This window comes from Leuciscus leuciscus (genome assembly GCF_965113295.1).
Source record: "Leuciscus leuciscus genome assembly, chromosome: 11".
In the NCBI taxonomy this organism is placed as follows: domain Eukaryota; kingdom Metazoa; phylum Chordata; class Actinopteri; order Cypriniformes; family Leuciscidae; genus Leuciscus; species Leuciscus leuciscus.
The window spans coordinates 30,967,396-30,988,339 of NC_138735.1; the positions used below are offsets into that span (position 1 = coordinate 30,967,396).

Sequence of the window (20,944 nt, forward strand, 5' to 3'; positions counted from 1 at the left end):
TGTGTGATCATGTGTGTGTGCTCAATTCCTGTCACACAACAGTTCAGTCACTAGCTATGTTGCCATCCTCCTATTTTATGTGAATTTTGGGATTGACTATCACATAAAAAAAAATGCAGAGATGAACATAAATTCAAAAAATGTGCAGAAAAAATCGTATGTGCTCAATAGAGGAGATGATGTTTTTATCCGATAAGAAGACATGCACATAAACTATAATGGAAACATATTCATAAATCCCTCAATGCACAACAAAAAACTCACATGATTTTGTCTTAACAGGGTATGTGATTGATAACTGGAATCACCTTAAGTGTTTGGTTGTAATATTTTTAATGAACTGTTAAAACTATCCTCACCGCAAACAGCCGTAACATAGCTAACTGTGTTAGCATGTGGGTTTGAAGTTAGCATGAGTGTAAAGCATCACATTAAACTAGAGAAATATCTACTTTAGATTATGCAAGTCAAATGTATCTACAATACAATAGTGTTCGGCAAAAAATAATCTTGATAACATATTTTCCTCTTCCTCCTGAAAATATGTTTTTGGTCATTAAAACGACCATCACAATCACTAAACCTGACAATGCAAATGAGATTTACACCTCAAACTCACAGTTTCACTCTTTTACTGGTTCAACGCTCTGAACTGGAGCAGTTTCACTCTTTTACTGGTTCAACGCTCTGAACTGGAGCAGTTTCACTCTTTTACTGGTTCAACGCTCTGAACTGGAGCAGTTTCACTTCTGCTGATGGAGGGATGAGACCGTTATGAAGTTTGAGTGATAGTTTATATGACTTGTATGACTTATATAACGTAATGAGACTCTTCACTGGTAGATCACGTGTGACTGGACTAGAGGAGTAAATGTAGATGTTGATCTGATTCAATTCACGATTCATAGGTTTTTGATTATTTTCAAGAAAGATTTCTTTCTAATTCACAGAGTGCAATGCGCCTATAAAATACCTAGGAAAGGTTTTCCATATTTCATAATTTCAGTAAAGTATCCACATATTAAAATAATAGCTGATACATTCAAAGTCTCAAATTCAAATAAAATAAAATCATATATCCTAAAACCCCTTAAATGTCTCTGATCGCCCATAAACACTGATCTCAGTAAAACTGCAGTATTTGATCTTGTAAAAATAACAGTGAAGTTTCCACACAATGAAGCGCTTTATTTCAGTGTTGAGCAATAACATCTTTATGAATGTTTTAAGTGTGTTTGACTCAGAGGTGGACAGTAACAAAATACATTTACTTGAGTACTGTACTTAAGTACACATTTTGAGTATGTACTTTACTTGAGTATATTTTTTTCTGGAAACTTTTTACTTTAACTTCACTACATTTGAAAGACAAATATCATACTTTTTACTCCACTACAATTTTGTCAAGGTCCTTGAGTAGAAAGTAACATCAGTCAGTGGATGATTTTGGTTGCAGGGGTTGCATTTTGGTTGAAAATGAAAGTCTGGTTGACATCAGAACCCTGCATCTGATTGACGTTGGATATTGATTGAAAATAAAAGTCGGGTTGACGTCAGAACCCGACTGACTTTGGATTCTGACATAAACCTGATTTTCATTTTCAACGTTGGGTTTGGTTTTCTAAATGCGAATTTTGTCACTTTTTTGGGAGCACACTATAGATAACAGTAAGGCTAACATATTCATACTAAAAGCCAAACAACTTTAAATAGGACAATATTTGAGGGAACAGCCATTTGGGTGTCGGAAACCATTGTGGACGTTATTGAGTGACTTATTCAATCTCACATTCAATCCCACGACTGGAACTGTGTTCTAGAAATAAATGTGATATGGATATAAGTGCAGGCATAGATTCAGAGGCATAGCCAGCAGCCATATCACCTTGTAGCCCAAGACTGGTTGCCCACTGAAGCTAAGCAGGGCTGAGCCTGGTCAGTACCTGGATGGGAGACCTCCTGAGAAAAACCAGGTTGCTGCTGGAAGAGGTGTTAGTGAGGCCAGCAGGGGGTGCTCACCCTGTGGTCTGTGTGGGTCCTAATGCCCCAGTATAGTGACGGGGACACTATACTGCCAAAGAGCACCGTCCTTCGGATGAGACGTTAAACCGAGGTCCTGACTCTCTGTGGTCATTAAAAATCCCAGGATGTCTTTCGAAAGAGTAGGGGTGTAACCCCGGCATCCTGGCCAAATTTGCCCAGTGGCCTCTGTCCATCATGGCCTCCTAATCATCCTCATATACTGATTGGCTTCATCACTGTCTCCTCTCCACCAGTAAGCTGGTGTGTGGTGGGCGTTCTGGCGCAATATGGCTGCCGTCGCATCATCCAAGTGGATGCTGCACATTGGTGGTGGTTGAGGAGATTCCCCCCTTCTATGTAAAGCGCTTTGAGTGCCGAGAAAAGCGCTATATAAATGTAATGAATTATTATTATTATTATTATAAGGTACTGTAAGTATTACAGACAACAATGCAACAATAATAAAACAATGCATTGACATTTACTTTTTACTTTTGATACTTAAGTACTTTTAAAAACGAGTACTTCTGTACTTTTACTTAAGTAAAAATAGGTCTTTACAACTTTTACTTGTAACAGAGTAATATTTGACCAGTAGTATCTGTACTTTCACTCAAGTAAGGAAGTTGTGTACTTCGTCCACCTCTGGTTTGACTCGAGACTGAAGTGTTGTTGTGAGAGATCTGTCTTCTGCTCATGTGAGACTCAGACGCAATAAACTAGTCAAGCAACAACATGTTTATGATTCACTTTACAGTATGAGTGTATGATTAGGAAGAAAAAATAATCATGCTTTATAAAAATACATGAACAACCATATGAGAATAGATAAACCATCAATTATCTGAAAAAATATGATCAAAATAATTTCTTATCTTCAGTAATATTAATGAAGTGCAGCAAAATTGATATTAAGTTGATTTTTGTGTTTCTGTTGAGTGTGTGTGTGTGTGTGTGTGTGTGTGTGTGTGTGTGTGTGTGTGTGTGTGTGTGTGTGTGTGTGTGTGTGTGTGTGTGTGTGTGTGTGTGTGTGTGTGTGTCTGAAAGTGTGTGAGCAGCTGCAGTTTCAGTTCAGTCACTGTGACTCTGACTGACGGAGGTTTTTGTACGACTCTTTATCACTGTGTGAACACATCTTTACTGTTGATCAAGTGATAACTCTGACAGTAATAATGTCCAGCATCTTCAGTCTGGACTCCACTGATGGTCAGAGTGAAATCACTGTTAGATCCACTGCCACTGAATCTAGATGGAGTTCCTGAATGGAGGCGATTGGTCCAATAAATCAGGCGTTTAGGAGCTTCTCCAGGTTTCTGTAAGTACCAGGCTAAACATTCATTCCCATCACTCCTTCTGTACACATCACTGCTGGTTTTACATTTGATATTCACAGTTCCTCCTGGTTGTTCTGCTGTTATTGAGGGACTCTGAGTGACGGTGATCTGTCCTCTACACTCTGAAACACAACAAGAAGAAAATCAGCAGAATAAATGAAAGATCTTTGCTAAAACAAGTAAATGTAAAGTAGTAAATGCAGTGAAAGTGAGTGTCACCGTTGAGGAGCAGCAGCAGAGAGCAGAAGATCAGTGTGTGTGTCCTCATCTTTACTGGGAATGAGTGAAACTGAAGGACAGAGATGTTGGATGAACAGTCTGACTGACAGACACTGATATTGAGCTTCAGTCTCAGGGGTGGGACACAAATTCAAAGCCGTTTCCTCTCAAATGAGTCTCAGTCACTGACAGAAGAGCAGAAATGAGGAATATGACAATGTTCAGAAGTTCATTTTCCCTCATCAAACACTCAATAATAGTTTGTTTCTCTGTGATTCACTCTCAGCAGCAAACTGGATGTCGGCAGTAAATCATCAAATCAGTTTAGAAATAATTATTATTATTTATTATTATTATTAATCTAAGGTGGAAACAGGCTTGAATATTTTTTTCTGATCTGTCATCTGCTCTGCTTTGTGTGTTTCATACACAACTGTACGTGTGCTTTATCATTCAGTCATACTTTTATTACAATTCAATCAACATAGTTTGAAATAAAATAATAACTTCATGTGTTTGAGTCCATTTGTGTTGTTTTCATTTCTGGTCTTTCATTGGATCAGGGCTTTTGCTCACATATTAATAAACTTCAGCGAAGCATTAAAACACCTGCAGATTCATGATGAACCTCACAGAGATTATGATAGATTGAAGATAAACATGCATGACAGACTCATATCACTCATCTCTCATTGTGTTTTATGTTTAATAGTTATTTAAAGTGTTTCAGTATTATAGAAACATCAAACTCTGAGGATGATGAACATCTGCTCTATTCTGAGAGAAACACAATCACTCCTGATGATGAAATATGAGTTTAACTCGCTCACTTTCACTGTGGGACTGAAACCAGACAGTTTTTGACTAATATAAGGCTTGTTCATATTCATTAGTTTACACTGTTTATACTTGTGAACAAGTTTTCAACAAAAATTCAGTTAAAAGTGTAGATTAAATCAGTTAAAACTTAATGTCAGTAAGTTAAATAACACACAAAATACATCCAATAAATACATGTGTAATAACTCCATAAATAAATGCATTTATATTTTGAATTTATAGATTTATCCATAAATATCTGCATTAAAAATAAATGAATAAATAAATGAATAAATAAATAAATGCATAAACAAAGTAATAATTCCAGCGCTCAAAAGGAGGGAGAGGCTTAGATATGTATCCGACCCATTGATCAATGCAGAAATACACTGTATTCTAGGAAACCAGTGTTTTCATAATTTAAGTACATTAAAATAATATGGTAAGAAATACCAGTTTGCAATATCATGACGCTGTTCATCACTCACACTAACAAATCAATGCATTTTCATCTAAAATATCAACGCATTGTGCAGCATATGGCTGTAAAACCCACTGAGGAAAACCTTATGGCAATATCCATATGCAGAATTATCTTATTAATGATCAACTAAATGCTGTGAGAATATGAGCTAATGTCTAGTGCAGATATAGATCTTCATACATGTGAATAAGGTTGTTCTGAAGGGAATGAGCCAGTAGAGGTCAGTGATTATCTTCATTATCTGTCAGTGATCCTCTTCTTTGAGCGGATGAACTATTGGATCATCAGGATGAGAGTCGAGGTCTAAGAGCAGCGCTGGCCTTCACTGGTGTGTGTTCATACAGGACTGTGTGTGTTTATACAGTGTAAGATGATACTGTACTGACTGACTGATAAGGAGCAGAACCTGCCTGTAGTTTATAAAGCAGTTGATCAGTGTGTGATGTGTTTATACTTGTAATTTGTCAGTATTGTAGTTGTTTCTTACAGTATAACCACATCTTGATCCACATGTTGAGTCTCAAATAAAAGCAACTAATGGAACTTTGTGCTTTTTAATTGATGTCCCACAGTGATTATATTCACTAGTTCTCATGAAACTTTATTAAAAGGCTTCAGATGCAGTCGACAGTTAACTTGCTCTTGACTGTATTTGACAGATCCAATATGACGAACGGCTGATATAGATCTCAGTCATATCACTGATCTAGAAGAGCACAAACTCTCAAAGCTGTGCAGAGATCAGTCCGTCGGTCGGTTTCCACCATATTTATATTCTCCCTAAAGATATGAATATGAGGAAATTTAAAACAAATACCACTGAGTCTCTGGCACCCTTATGAAAAGAAAATATATTTCCCATATATGAATGATCAATAAATGAAATGGTTTAACAGAATATTTGAAAATATACAGAATAATATATTGTGTTAATATATTACAATATATTGAATAATATATAATGAATTGCCGCTTTTCATATATTGAAAAAGATGTAATATACCATAATGTATGCCATTTTATATTCAGTAATACTGAACTAGAAATCTGTTGTAACTCATTCCGTGTGTGTGTGTGTGTGTGTGTGTGTGTGTGTGTGTGTGTGTGTGTGTCGACATACATTCACATTTATATGGGAACATGTATGTGCAATATATGTACACAATAATTAATATGATTCTATATTCAATAATATATAGCCATGGTAAGTGCATATATTGCAGTATATTGAAAAATATAAGCACTAGTTTCTCATATATGGAAATGTATTATGTAATAAATCACATTATATTTTGCAGTATATTCCCATATATTTTTGTTCTGTAAGGGCAGGGACACTGGTGGACTTTGTCTAGTTGTTTCTCTCAACATATGCTTTTATTTCTGACCTCTATAATCTAATAAAGAGTTTAATTTAGATGGTTTTATTTCAGATGCAAGTGTGACGATGTTATTTCAGATCCTCCTTTGAGCAGCTGCAGTTTCAGTTCAGTCACTGTGACTCTGACTGACAGAGGTTTTTGTACGACTCTTTATCACTGTGTGAACACATGTTTACTGTTGATGTAGTGATAACTCTGACAGTAATAATGTCCAGCATCTTCAGTCTGGACTCCACTGATGGTCAGAGTGAAATCACTGTTAGATCCACTGCCACTGAATCTAGATGGAATTCCTGACTGACGGCTGTTTGTTCCATAAATCAGGAGTTTAGGAGCTTCTCCAGGTTTCTGTAAGTACCAGCTCAGACACTGTTTGCCACTACAACAGCAGTCTGGGTTTCTGCTGATTTTACAGGTTACAGTGACTGATTGTCCAGTTTGAGAGAGCCGCTCTGAGGGAGTTTGAGTCACTGTCTCCTGCCCAACAGATTCTGACAAGAGAGAAAGATTAGAAATCACAAACACTTTTACAACCTTATATCTTCACAACACACATAAAGATAATGAGTGAATAACGCTTGTAATCTTGACTGACACAAACCTCGACATAACACTGCCAGCGTCCAGATCAATATGGTGATGAAAGTCATTTTTGTAGGTTGAAGGTTCAGTTCTAGTGAAAAACAGTTGTTGATCATGTTTGATGTTTGACAGAGTTATAAACACATGCAGAGCACTGAAGCGTGTGTCGCTCATGTAAAACACACTCTATGCAAACGCTTCAGGAGTCACAGATTTAAGTTTAATGTGCTTTCATGGAGACTTTACAAACATTTCACGAGTTCACGTTAATATGATCCTTTACTGATATAAAGCAATATTTTCTGAGTGTAAGTGTGATATTGCTTTGAAACAACAGTTTAATGAACAAGAATCTATTATTGAGTACTTTACATTTTAGTCATTTATATTGCCAGTAGTTATTTACTAACTGAAAGTTACGGCTGACTGAAATATTTCCAAACGAAAACACAGTAAAACAAACCAGTGCGACTCTGAGAAACACAATCGTGGCCTAATAGTTAGAGAGAGTCAGATAGGTTTAATGCAGAGGACAAACTCTGAGTTTGGGTTTCCACACTTGGCCTTCATATGTCACTTTCACAATAGTTCCTGAATGAATCAGTGTTTTAGTCGGATGATAAAGTTAATGGCTGCATCCGAAATCACATCTTCCCTTCTATATAGTAGGCAAAAAACAGTACGTGACAAAAGAAGGATGTCCGAATTGACAATACTCATAAAAGCAGAAAGTACTCGGATGTCCGACTACTTTTGGAGAGATCCTGAAGTGTGATACGATGGACACTTTACTATCCCATGAGGCCACAGGAGAGGATCTGTGAGTGACAGTGAAGAGATGCAACTGACGCTGGTAGATCACATGATAATGACAACATGGCGAATGTAGTACGTCTGGATTACACACACACACTCATTTATACTATATAGAACTGACTTTTTTAGTGGCCGTGAAGTAATTACTAAAATTAAAATAAGTATCTACTCAAGAGAGTGTGTGATTTCAGCGCTTCTTTCAGCTTTTTCTCCCGATTCAGAGACTTCATCCTTCGAAGGCCGATTGCCTCACAGCGGCTCGACGAAGTCTGTCTCAATTTAAAGGCTCCTTCAAATGCGTCTTCATATATATATTTACTCAAAGTACTTTTTCTAAACTCTTAACACAGCAACACACCTACGACACACAATTAGCCAACTTAATGTTCTGCCCAAAACCACATTTTGTTCTTTAAATTCCAAGTCTACATTTCAAAATGTAAAAAAAAACCATTTTCTACATGTTTTTATGCTTAATAGTTATTTTAAGTGTTTCTGGTACAGGATAATCAAACTCTTAAAAACGATGAACATCTGCTATTGAGAAACACAATCACTCCTGATGATGAAATATGAGTTTAACTCGTTCAGTTTCACTGTTGAGGAGGTTTGTATAATAAATCAGGAGTTCAGGAGTTTCTCCAGGTTTCTGTAAGTTCCTGCTGAAATAGTTTATCCTGTTCCAGTTGCTCATCATTTTAACGGGTTTGTTCATATTCATCAGTTTATCAGGTCATGTTATCATCAGCTGCAAGTTTGTACCGTCTCATAGTTTTGTGAATACGTTTTAAATAAAAATTCAGTTAAAAGCACAAATAAAAGTTCTTATTGCGCTTTTTTATCAGAGGCGTCTGATTGGTGCAGAGGAGGGAGAGGCGTGTCTAAACTGAACTGATTATCAGAGCTATAATTAAAACCGCAAGATAATATAAAACTCTTACTGTCTGCAGAATACAGTGCATAGTAAACAAATGACATTGTTTGCCAACTAGGGCAAACTGAAATCACTCAGATCTCAAATGTGTCGCTGATCTATAAGAGCTCAAAATCTCTTTCTGAACTCTATAATTATAAGAGTGTGAGATTAATTTAGATGGTTTTATTTCAGATGCAAGTGTGACGATGTTATTTCAGATCCTCCTTTGAGCAGCTGCAGTTTCAGTTCAGTCACTGTGACTCTGACTGACGGAGGTTTTTGTACGACTCTTTATCACTGTGTGAATGTAAGATCACCCTCACATATATTAGCAAAATTTGTTCTGCAATGGAAACTCTGACAGTAATAATGTCCAGCATCTTCAGTCTGGACTCCACTGATGGTCAGAGTGAAATCACTGTTAGATCCACTGCCACTGAATCTAGATGGAGTTCCTGACTGGAGGGTGTTTGTGTAATAAATCAGGAGTTTAGGAGCTTCTCCAGGTTTCTGTAAGTACCAGGATAAACGATTTCCTCTGTGCACATCTCTGCTGGTTGTACATTTGATATTCACAGTTCCTCCTGGTTGTTCTGCTGTTATTGAGGGACTCTGAGTGACGGTGATCTGTCCTCTACACTCTGAAACACAACAAGAAGAAAATACACTGAAAACTTTGACAATATACTTGAAGAAATGAATTAATATCAAACTTGTGCTCCACAAACCTTGAGCAAACGCTGTGAGAGTCCAGATGAAGATGATGATGAAGGTCATGTTGATGAAGATTGTTGTGTGTGTCAGTGATGAAGTGTTAAACTCACAGCACTATAAACACTCTCACACACTGAAGATCTGATCAATATGCAAACACACTCCACATCATTTCCCTGAAGACAGTCACTCATTAACAGACACAAAACACAATCACTGAAGTGAAAAAAAATCTGTCTTTTTCATAATATTTGACCTTCTACAAAATGTTAAAAATTATATCATTCAATTTAATTCTCAATACTTCTACAATACCAACTTTAGTATATGAATCTGAATATCTGCTGTGAGACTTTGAGAATATTTTTACTGTAGTTGGATTGAAACGTCGCTGTTAATCCCCAAATTTTACACCAAATCCATGTGTGTTCCTGCAGTTTCTGAACAGACATGAGGATCATCACACACACGAGTCTCTGTCAGTCACTGAATAACTGAGTTTGATTGAGAGTCACACATGATATAAACATGTTCACTTTAATAAATTCAGTTAGTAATTCAGTGATGATGAGCTTCATAAAGCAGGGGAAGTCAGTGAGTTTCTGTTGTAATGATTTGACGGTGGAAACACAGCATTCAGAGAGTGAGGATCCAAATGCAGTTTATTTACAAGTATAATCCAGTCATAGTCCATATATATGGAGGACCAAACCTGCAGAAATTAAAAATTAATAGATAAATAAATAAATAAATAGATAAATAGATAAATAGATAAATAAATGTGATAAATAGATAAATAAATGTGATAATAGGAAAAGAAAGAAAGAAATAAACGACTTGATAAAATAAATATGATTCATTTTTAATCAAATTCATTTTTGTATTATTTTTCCCCTTAATGTATTATTTTCTGCTTTTATACATTTTTACATTTTTTAAAAATCGTTTTAACTTTTATTTATTCGTTAATTATTTATTTATTTATTTTTATATTTTTATATTTATTCTTACATTTATTGTTTAGATTTATTTATTTATGCATTCATTTATTTATAGATTTATTTATTTCCACATGTATTTATTTTTAGATTTATTTATTTATTGATTCATTTATTTTTACATTTCTTTGTGTAACATGGAAATGAGGAAGGCGGTCCTTGTGTAGCTTCAGTGCATCATTGGTTGAGAGCGGTTGAGAGCTCACGAATAGAATCGTCAGGCTTAGCTAATAGAGAGGAGATTTTTCAAAAAACAAAAAAACAAAATGGCGGCAAGAAATTATTCGTTGTCCAGTTTGCTACGGGATGTGGCAGATTAGCTGGAGAATTGTAAGTAATTTTCACCTAATCGCATTATGCCGAAATATTTTGTAGCGTCAACTATTTTTCCAGAAATAATAACACGAAGCTGAAACTACTTATGTGATCCCTCTCAGCATCGTCGTCGTCATCGAGTGTGGAACCGTCGGCGTCGGCGTCTGACGCTGGGTTTATGACACCCAGACACCCAGTGGATGGTTGGTTTTCAATTACCTGTATATTTCAAATGACCTGTATGTAAGCAGCACACAGTGCAGTGTTGATGTTAAAACTGTGTTGTTACAATGTTTAAAGTGGCTGACATTTTTACATTTACATTTACATTTAGTCATTTAGCAGACGCCCTTATCCAAAGCGACTTACAAATTAGGACTAAGTTCAGCGAGTCATCATAAAGAGGCAAAAGCAACAACAACGCAGGAAGTGCTCAAAATACGAAGTTCAGGTATTATTCAGAGTAGCATAAGCCTGATAAGTGATGTTTCAAAGGGAAAGGATTTTTTTTTTTTTTTTTTTCTATAAGGTTAAGTGCTCGCGGAAGAGATTGGTTTTCAGCTGTTTTTTGAATGTTGTCAGGGATTCTGCATTCCGGATGAGGGTGGGGAGAGCGTTCCACCAGCATGGAACTGTAAATGAGAATGTTCTGGAAAGTGATTTTGTGGCTTTCTGTGATGGAACCACGAGACGTCGCTCTTTGACCGATCGTAGGTGTCTGGTAGGGATGTAGACTCGTAGGAGTGAGTGAAAGTAGGAGGGAGCTGAGCCTGTGATGGATCTGTAAGCAAGCGTCAGTGCCTTGAACTTGATGCGAGCAGCGAGAGGTAGCCAGTGCAGAGAGGTGAACAGAGGAGTGACGTGGGCCCTCTTGGGCTCGTTGAAGACAAGACGAGCTGCAGCATTCTGGATCATCTGTAGGGGTTTGGTCGCACATGCTGGGAGTCCAGCCAGAAGGGCATTGCAGTAGTCAAGCCTAGAGATGACCAGGGCCTGGACGATAAGTTGTGTTGCATGCTCAGTTAGGAAAGGCCTGATCTTCCTGATGTTGTGCAGTGCAAACCTGCATGATCGAGCTGTCTTTGAAATGTGATCTGTGAAGGTCAGCTGGTCATCAAACGTTACTCCAAGATTTCTGACCGATCTTGATGGGGTGATTAATGATGACTCTAGCTGGATGGTGAAGTCGTGCTGTAGAGACGGATTGGCAGGGAGGACGAGAAGCTCAGTCTTTGCCAGGTTGAGCTGCAGGTGGTGTTCCTTCATCCATGTGGAGATGTCCGCCAGACAGCTTGAGACCCGTGCAGCTACTGTGGGATCATCTGGTTGAAAGGAGAGGAAGAGCTGTGTGTCATCAGCATAGCAGTGGTAGGAAAAACCGTGTGCCTGTATGATGTGTCCCAGTGATGTGGTGTAGATGGAGAAGAGGAGGGGACCAAGAACTGAACCCTGGGGAACCCCTGTGGTCAGCTGATGTGCTCTGGATATCTCGCCTCTCCATGCGACCTTGAAGGACCTACCTGTGAGATAGGACTCAAACCAGTGGAGTGAAGTTCCTGTGATGCCCAGTGATGAGAGGGTGGACAGAAGGATCTGATGATTCACCGGCTGACAACCGGCTGACAACAATAAATATTCATATTATAAATAAAACTGCCTGGTTTTTTGAGCTGTGCATAACTGTAGCTGAATAGTAAGGCCTACTACGCTACTGTATTTTAATATTGGTCATTATGGTGGTACTTGGAGAGCCAAATATTTTCTGAGGTGGTACTTGGTGTAAAAAGTTTGAGAACCACTGCTCTAGCTATTTGTAAAACGTCCGCCATAGTACACACCTGTCACCACCACCCGACGTCACTACAAAGCCAGAGTAATCGAGCAAGCGCCTCAATCAACGAAGAACCAATGGTAAGCAAGACCAACCCACCTAATTATCATACAAGACAAAGAAATGTAAAAATAAATGAATCAATAAATAAATAAATCTATAAATAAATGAATGCATAAATGCATAAATCTAAACAATAAATGTATGAATAAATATAAAAATAAATAAATAATTAACGAATAAATAAAAGTTAAAACGATTTTTTTAAAATGTAAAAATGTATAAAAGCAGAAAATAATACATTAAGGGGAAAAATAATACAAAAATGAATTTGATTAAAAATGAATAATATTTATTTTATCAAGTCGTTTATTTCTTTCTTTCTTTTCCTATTATCTTTATCACATTTATTTATCTATTTATTTATTTATTTATTTATCTATTAATTTTTAATTTCTGCAGGTTTGGTCCTCCATACATATATCAGACAGAGTCAAAGCACATGTTATCAGTCCCAACAAAATCTATTCTATATCTATTCAAACTGATCTATTAGTTTATTTCACTGGTTCACTTTCAGCAGCGGCTCCAAACTGATGATGATATACTTTATAAAACTATATACAGTATTCAGACCTTCAACATTTCTCACATTATCAGTTTATCCACTATAGTTTAGAAAATGGTAATAAAATATGACAAATATTAAACTGTGTCAGAACAAATTCATCTTAATAATGTCAGATAACTTTGAGCAAAACATGTTCAGGTCAAAGTGTCTGAATCATTTTTGGTTTATTTAATTAAATTTATTTTAGAATGTTTCTGAGACGCTTCTCGACCTTTGGGTTCTAGCAGGATGCCGGTTATAACGTTTTTGTAACAAGCATTTAATCCACGACATATATTTAGACATTCATTCATCTGCCAATCAACGAAAACGAACTGAGAATCTGTGGAGTGCAGGTGACATCATCATCGTTATGGTGTATTATTATATGTTTAATCTCACTATGTGTGTCTGTGCGTTAGAGCGAGAGGTAAGTGATTATTTCACACTATTGATTTTGTTTCTTTTTGTAGTAAATGTGTTGAATCGAATCTTATTCTTTCCAATAGAGTTAAAGGTACAACCCTAAATTAAAAGACCTTTGTCAGGTTAGACGCCATTTTGAATTTAACCAGATGAAAACGAGGCTGTTATAAACGAGGGATAGACTTGGTCTGTGTCTGAAATCTCTTGAGTAGGTGCTTATTTTGAACAAGTAATTACTTCACGACTGCTAAAAAAGTACATTCTATATAGTATGAACATAATCCAGACATACATTCGCCATGTTGTCATGATCATGTGACGAAGTAGTAGGTCATCCGGGTACTTTTTGCCTACTCTCTTATGAGTTCTTCTTTTGTCACATGCTGTTTTTTGCCTACTATATATTGATTTTGGATGGCACTCATTGTATAAAGGTCATATTTTAAGGAGTTTTAATCTACTGCCTTTTTTCGAAAAGAAGTTTCCTCATCTGAACAATCGGTATGTTAAACAACAGTGCGATCCATTAAACTCACTGTACTTATATCCCTCACAGCCTCGTCTTCATTCCTGTCTAAAAATAAATGCCTTCTGGTTTGTATTTCCACAGCATGAAGGAAAGATCTTACGCATTTATGAATTAACCGCTCATTGACATGTTGTTATGATATCCACTTCAAACATTACTGTGCTCATGATAACTTTAGTTAACTCTACAATAAGTAAATCCACTTCAGCTAAATACTCTTAGACAGCGATGCCATAGAAATGTACAGAGCTAACGCAAAAACGGACATTCAAAGACAAAACTCTAAAGATGGCTGTGGACTTGTTTCTCTAAGGTCTATAACTAGAGGAGGCTCTGAAGAGTCTTAAAGACCCACTCCGATGAAAATCATGTTTTTCTAGGTGTTAACATGTTCTTGTGGCATTTTTCTTATGCTAGAGGACATATCTTGAGAAAAATAAGCTCAAAGTTGTATTTCTGAGTATTTCTGCATTCAAATGGGTGTGAATCAGTAGCAGACGCTAAAATGCCGGCTAAATTAGACTGGAGTTGTGACGTAGTAACTCCACTGGGCGGGGCCACAAGCTCATACTCCCCTCCGCCCCGCACGCTCAGGTTCTGAGGAGTAGAGAAGACGATGGCGGATCAATACCTATGTGCGGTAGCGGGTTGCAATGCTAAGAGGAGAGATATTGGTATTAGCTTTCATGCTTTACCAAAACATGTTGCTGTGAGAGATGAATGGATTACGTTCCAGGGTTCCAGACTGCGACCATTTTTTGAGAATGTGCGAGTTAAAATTTTATGTGGTCGCATTTGTGCGAGTGCATGGTCATGTACTACTCAGTTAAATTCACGCATGAATTTTCCTGCATTGAACTTGTTTTAGCGCCCGCCAAAGTGAATTTTTGTCCCGCCAAAGTCTTATTTGATCGGTGAGTAATGTAGATGAACGGCTGCGTTTGTGACAGGACATGTTTATAACTGAAAGAACGAGCAGAGAGAGAGACCCGGACGCGCGCGCGCGCACTCTCTGTCTTCGGAGTCAGGCGAAAATGTAAACAAGACCTCACCGTCTCCAAACTAAGCGCTGTCTTGCTCTCTCTCCCTCGCACATATTAATCAAAATAAATCGACACGGCGGTAAAAGGTCGGAAGACCAAAGTTTCATGTGGAGCATTCTGAGATTTTTTTTTCTTTTTCTGAATTGCCGCTGGGTGTGAATTGTGCTAAAAAAGTTGCCTTATCTTCTCTGAAAAGCGTTCCGGACATTCAGCTGACATAAATCAACACTTTAATTAAACGAAAAAAACTATCCAGTGATGAAATGTTTTCTGTGTTGACAGAAAGAAAGACAGAAAGAGGCTGTTGCTGCCTATGTATCTCTCTTCAGCCAACGGCTCCGCCCACAACGCAGAGGCGAATTGCTAATGAGCTACTGCCGCTCTGCTGAAGAGAAGTCCCAGAAAACGGCACAGGTTTTGTGATTTTGGCTAAAAACGGCATAATCATCATTTAAAGACCACTGAGAATGTTTAAAAATAGCTCAAAATATGATCGGAGTGGGACTTTAAAGGGATATTTCACATAATAATGAAAACCTGTCATAATTTACTCACTCTCATATGCTTGTTCCAGACATGTATGATTTTCATTTCTTCTGCATAAAGTTGATAAATGTCTATTCAAATGTATTGTGAATACGTGGTGCACATGAGACCAGTGACCAACAGGGGGAGCAAGAGACAATCCATCAGGAGCAGAAGGTAAAAGTTCATAAATGTAAAACAAAGACATAAGCTCTGCTCGAAATATTTTGTTGGTTAGAATTTGCTTTTATGTGAGTAAAATATAGGCTTTTTTTTTTTTTTTTTTTTTTGACAGATGACTGGAAAAGTTGTGGAAATTCATTCATTGATCAAGGTAAATTATTAGAAACAGAAATGAGTCCATCAGGTCCATTTGGTCTGGTTTCAGATGTGTTTGCTCTGCTGACTGGTGAAAGTTTATGAGAGAGAAAACATTTACAGAAGAATGTTTAGATATGTGTATTTGAAAACGTGTGTGTGTGTGTGTGTGTGTGTGTGTGTGTGTGTGTGTGTGAGCAGCTGCAGTTTCAGTTCAGTCACTGTGACTCTGACTGACGGAGGTTTTTGTATGACTCTTTATCACTGTGTGAATGTATCATCACCCACACAATAATTATCAGAATTTGTTCTGCAATGGAAACTCTGACAGTAATAATGTCCAGCATCTTCAGTCTGGACTCCACTGATGGTCAGAGTGAAATCACTGTTAGATCCACTGCCACTGAATCTAGATGGAGTTCCTGACTCGAGTTTTTTTACATAACGAATCAGGAGTTTAGGAGCTTCTCCAGGTTTCTGTAAGTACCAGTGTAAATCTTCATCCCCATCATCCCATCTCTGCACATCTCTGCTGGTTTTACATTTGATATTCACAGTTCCTCCTGGTTGTTCTGCTGTTATTGAGGGACTCTGAGTGACGGTGATCTGTCCTCTACTCTCTGAAACACAACAAGAAGAAAATACACTCAAAACTTTGACAATATACTTGAAGAAATGAATTCATATCAAACTTGTGCTCCACAAACCTTGAGCAAACGCTGTGAGAGTCCAGATGAAGATGATGATGAAGGTCATGTTGATGAAGATTGTTGTGTGTGTCAGTGATGAAGTGTTAAACTCACAGCACTATAAACACTCTCACACACTGAAGATCTGATCAATATGCAAACACACTCCACATCATTTCCCTGAAGACAGTCACTCATTAACAGACACAAAACACAATCACTGAAGTGAGAACAGAGTAAAAATGAATGGTTTTCATAATACTTGATCTTTTACAAACTGTTAAAAAATATATAATTCAATTCAGTTCTGAATACATCTAGACCAACTTCAGTATATTAATCTGAATATCTGCTGTGAGAATATTTTTACTGTAGTTGGAGTGAAACGTCGCTGTTAATCCCCAAATTTTACACCAAATCCATGTGTGTTCCTGCAGTTTCTGAACAGACATGAGGATCATCACACACACGAGTCTCTGTCAGTCACTGAATAACTGAGTTTGATTGAGAGTCACACATGATATAAACATGTTCACTTTAATAAATTCAGTTAGTAATTCAGTGATGATGAGCTTCATAAAGCAGGGGAAGTCAGTGAGTTTCTGTTGTAATGATTTGACGGTGGAAACACAGCATTCAGAGAGTGATGATCCAAATGCAGTTTATTTACAAGTATAATCCAGTCATAGTCCATATATCAGACAGAGTCAAAGCACATGTTATCAGTCCCAACAAAATCCACAGATACAGAACGAGAACGAGAAATCAAAACTCAGAGAATCATCAGAAACAAAGAGACTGATGGAGAAAGCTGACAGTAACATGTGAACCAGAACAAACAAGACTTCATACTGAATACAGGACAGAAGGCGTTTATAGACAGTAATGAACTAAATGAACCAAGACACGCTGAAACAGATCAATAATGAGCAGGACTTCTGAAAAGCAAATATATTTCCCTATATATGAATGCTCAATATATTAAATGGTTTAACAGTATATTTTAAAATCTACAGAATAATATGTTGTTAATATATTACAATATATTAAATAATACATAAGGAATTGCTGCTTTTCATATATTGAAAAAAATATATTTACTAATATATCATAATCTATGTAATTTTATATTCAGCAATACACTTCATAATATATAGATGTGTGATCAGATATGGTACTGCATGTGTAATATATAATATATTGTAATATATTAATATATATAATAATATATGATATACTTTATAGAATTATATACAGTCAAACCAAAATGTATTCAGACCTTCAACATTTCTCACATTATCAGTTTATCCGCTATAGTTTAGAAAACGGTAATAAAATATGACAAATATTAAACTGTGTCAGAACAAATTCATCTTGATAATGTCAGATAACTTTGAGCAAAACATGTTCAGGTCAAAGTGTCTGAATCATGTTTGGTCCCAAATTTTTTATAAAATTTACTGGTAATCCACTTTATGAAGAATTATTGGGTATAATATGTCACAGTTTACTTTATTTTGCTATCCTCACTTACATAAATGAACTATAGTGTCCTGCACACACTAGTAAAAAAATAGATAAAAATGATATCTGGTGTCTGAATAATGTTTGGTTTGACTGTAGAAAAGACTCTCAGTTTGTTCAGTTTCTTCTTGAGTGTAATTCGAGACATTGAATGTTTGTCAGTTAACACTGTAAAGATGGTTATGGTCTTAATAGTATTTCTCTTAATGATCAGCTCTGTCTGATTCTTCAGGAGTAAAAAGGTTTATATTTGTAGAAATGAAGTATAAAGTTATAATAGATGGAGTGATGTGTGGAGACAGCGAGCTTCAGTTCCCAACACCAGTGCTTTAACAACGGCCGAAAACAACTCAATGTCAAACACTAGTTTTATTCTACAAATGTGGAGGATTTCAAGACTTCAAGAGGGAGCAAGGCCAAAACAACACACACAAACCCTCGGACTATTAGGGAGAAACTAACTAAGCTACAAAAATAAAGAAAAGTACAATAAAAATACACTAACTCTCTAACGCTTAAACTGGAGAAAACCAGATATAAAGGAAATGGCTCGACTCCACATCAGCTTCAGTCGCTCTTCTGCACCGCTTTATGCCTTTCATTCTAGACTGTGTGTGTGTGTGTGTGTGTGTGTGTGTGTGTGTGTGTGTGTGTGTGTGTGTGTGTGTGTGTGTGCGTGTGTGTGTGATTTTATTAAAACTCAGTCATTAAATAAAATTTAATAATCTTTGAGTCATTTTAGTTTCAGGTCTTTCATTAGATCAGGGCTTTAACTCACATTTTATAAGTAAACTTCAGTCAGTGGAGCCTGAACACTCCTGCAGATTCATGATGAAACAAGAACATGCGGACAAATCATGAACCTTTAGTGTTAGACACATTTAATAAGATAAAGAGTGTTATAGATTAATTTAAATATTTACAGTAGCATATGAAAAACTGAAATGAATGCTTTCTATTTCATGTAATGTCAATGAAAATATCTATGTGTGTGTGTGTGTGTGTGTGTGTGTGTGTGTGTGTGTGTGTGTGTGTGAGCAGCTGCAGTTTCAGTTCAGTCACTGTGACTCTGACTGACGGAGGTTTTTGTACGACTCTTTATCACTGTGTGAACACATAGTCACTGTTGCTGTAGTAGGGATAACTCATACAGTAATAATGTGCAGCATCTTCAGTCTGGACTCCACTGATGGTCAGAGTGAAATCTATTCCATCTACTTCTCCTTTCCCACTGAATCGACTGAGACTCTCATCATAGAGATCATTGACCCCAGTAATGATGAGTTTAGGAGCTTCTCCATGTTTCTGCTGATACCAAGCTAAACCCCAGCCATATATCCCAGTATCAGTTTTACAGTCTATAGTGGCGATTTGTCCTTCAGAAACATTCACAACTTCAGGCTGAGTCACAGTGATTCCTCTGGACGCTGTTGACAACAACATTATATGAGTTTCATCAAATGACATGAACATTAAAGACTCAGAAATGACAAGCTTTGACTTCTGTTACCTGGAATAAAAGCGGTCAGAATCCAGATGAAGCTGCTGAAGAGATTCATGGTGTGTGTTGGGTTTGTACCGTGGTAAACAGCAGTGTGTTATAAAGTGTGTGAGTCTGAAGGCTATAAACACTCGGAGAGCTGAAACACGTGCCGATGCAAAGTGACTCTCTGAGCAAAAACCAGCTGGAGGAAAACACACATGAAAATGAACACATGCAGAAGAAACTGATCCAGTTTTGTGGCCTTTAATGTGTTTTATTCTCATGATCCAGTGGAGTGTGTTTTCACTTCTGTAGGAGTTTAGAAATCATTTCTTCTTTATTCTGCACGAGTCTCTGGTTCAGAGTTCAGACTTTCTGATGAATCAAATGACAGTTTCATCACTAAAAGAAACAAGTATTTCACTGTGAACTCCATGAGAGGGCAAAGGTCATTCCAGAGGTCACAGGTCATCAACACTTATTAAAATGCTTTGAGAAACACATGATCATTTAGAAACTCCCAGTTAAGATGTGTAAAGATCAGTACAGAGTCTTTCTGATTATATTATTTATTTAGATTTAATAGTTTTCATGCATTAAGAGACATTTAGAGACGATGAGACTGTGTGTGTGTGTGTGTGTGTGTGTGTGTGTGTGTGTGTGTGTGTGTGTGTGTGTGTGTGTGTGTGTGTGTGTGTCTTTCTCTGCTGGAGTGTGTGTTCATTTGAGTGTGACAGAGGTTTTTGTACGACTCTTTCACTAGAATGAAACACTGTGGTGGACTTTCGGTGGAGGAACTAAGTCTTTTCTATTCTCTAATAAAAATGTTCTCTAATAAGAACATTTTAATTCATTCATTTTATTTAATTTTTTAGATTATTTCAGAAAGATAATTATTTGTGATGATCTTAAAATGTCATGAATGAACCTTAAAAAACATCTATAAGATGATCTTATTTGTTAATAAGATAATTCATTTATTATAAAAATGTTTTTGAAAAGCAATTTATCATTTAACTATTTTATTATTTACTTAAGTTTTATATTTCATATTGTTTTTAAATGTTATTTTTAATTTTACATTAATAATTTAATTATTATTGGTAACGTCTGATTGTATTTTAATGTAGCCTATGGATTGCAGTATTTTATGATATATTCAATTATTTCTTGATATAAATAATTTTGTCTATAATTAATAGTAATTAAGAATTAAGGGTTTTTAAATGCATCCAAAGTTTGATAATACAATGTTTGTGTAAGCGTCATCATCAGACAAAGAGATATTTAGTTAATAAGCATTTTAAAAATCAACAATTTGAACTATTAAGTTTGCTGATGATTATGATTGTGTCTTAACAGCAG

General features: G+C 36.5%; 4 gene segments (V, D, J or C); 1 reads left to right on the plus strand and 3 right to left on the minus strand.

Moving 5' to 3' along the window:
* The window catches only part of LOC309508938 (Ig kappa chain V-III region MOPC 63-like), a 169,836-nt gene that overhangs the window by 38,741 nt on the left and 110,151 nt on the right, over window positions 1-20,944 (plus strand).
* On the minus strand, window positions 6,123-7,982 carry LOC309508950 (immunoglobulin kappa variable 1-8-like). The segment is given in 2 exons: window positions 6,862-7,982; window positions 6,123-6,751 (listed from the first exon to the last, which is right to left on the minus strand).
* On the minus strand, window positions 15,840-16,743 carry LOC309508955 (Ig kappa chain V-III region ABPC 22/PC 9245-like). The segment is given in 2 exons: window positions 16,591-16,743; window positions 15,840-16,503 (listed from the first exon to the last, which is right to left on the minus strand).
* LOC309508973 (immunoglobulin kappa variable 1-12-like) lies at window positions 18,447-20,392 on the minus strand. The segment is given in 2 exons: window positions 19,607-20,392; window positions 18,447-19,523 (listed from the first exon to the last, which is right to left on the minus strand).